We start from the raw sequence: 368 nt of genomic DNA on the forward strand, positions 1-368 counted from the left end.
TGTGTCAAATGACATATTATCAAGATGTGTGTCAAATGACATATTATCAAGATATGTGTCAAATGAATTTCTCTTCGCCATAGTTTTCTGTATTCTATTCTCTTATTCTTTAAATTTTGACAATATTTTTTAAATATACTATACAATACTTTAAAATATTTTATTTATCCAATTTCTACTCTGTAAAAATTAAGCAAAATATCTAATTTACATCTATACAGATGGTAGTTGTTTCTAGTGCAATAAAGTAATTTAAAAAAAAAGGAACGACAATCACAGGATATGATTTAACGTTAAATCATTTTTTACTTGAAAATGTAAAATGCTATTGATGATTGATTAATAATTGTATTGAAAATCCGAATCCT

Source organism: Halyomorpha halys, unplaced genomic scaffold (assembly GCF_000696795.3).
Source record: "Halyomorpha halys isolate HHAL.00 unplaced genomic scaffold, Hhal_1.1 Scaffold57.1, whole genome shotgun sequence".
Taxonomy (NCBI): Eukaryota; Metazoa; Arthropoda; class Insecta; order Hemiptera; family Pentatomidae; genus Halyomorpha; species Halyomorpha halys.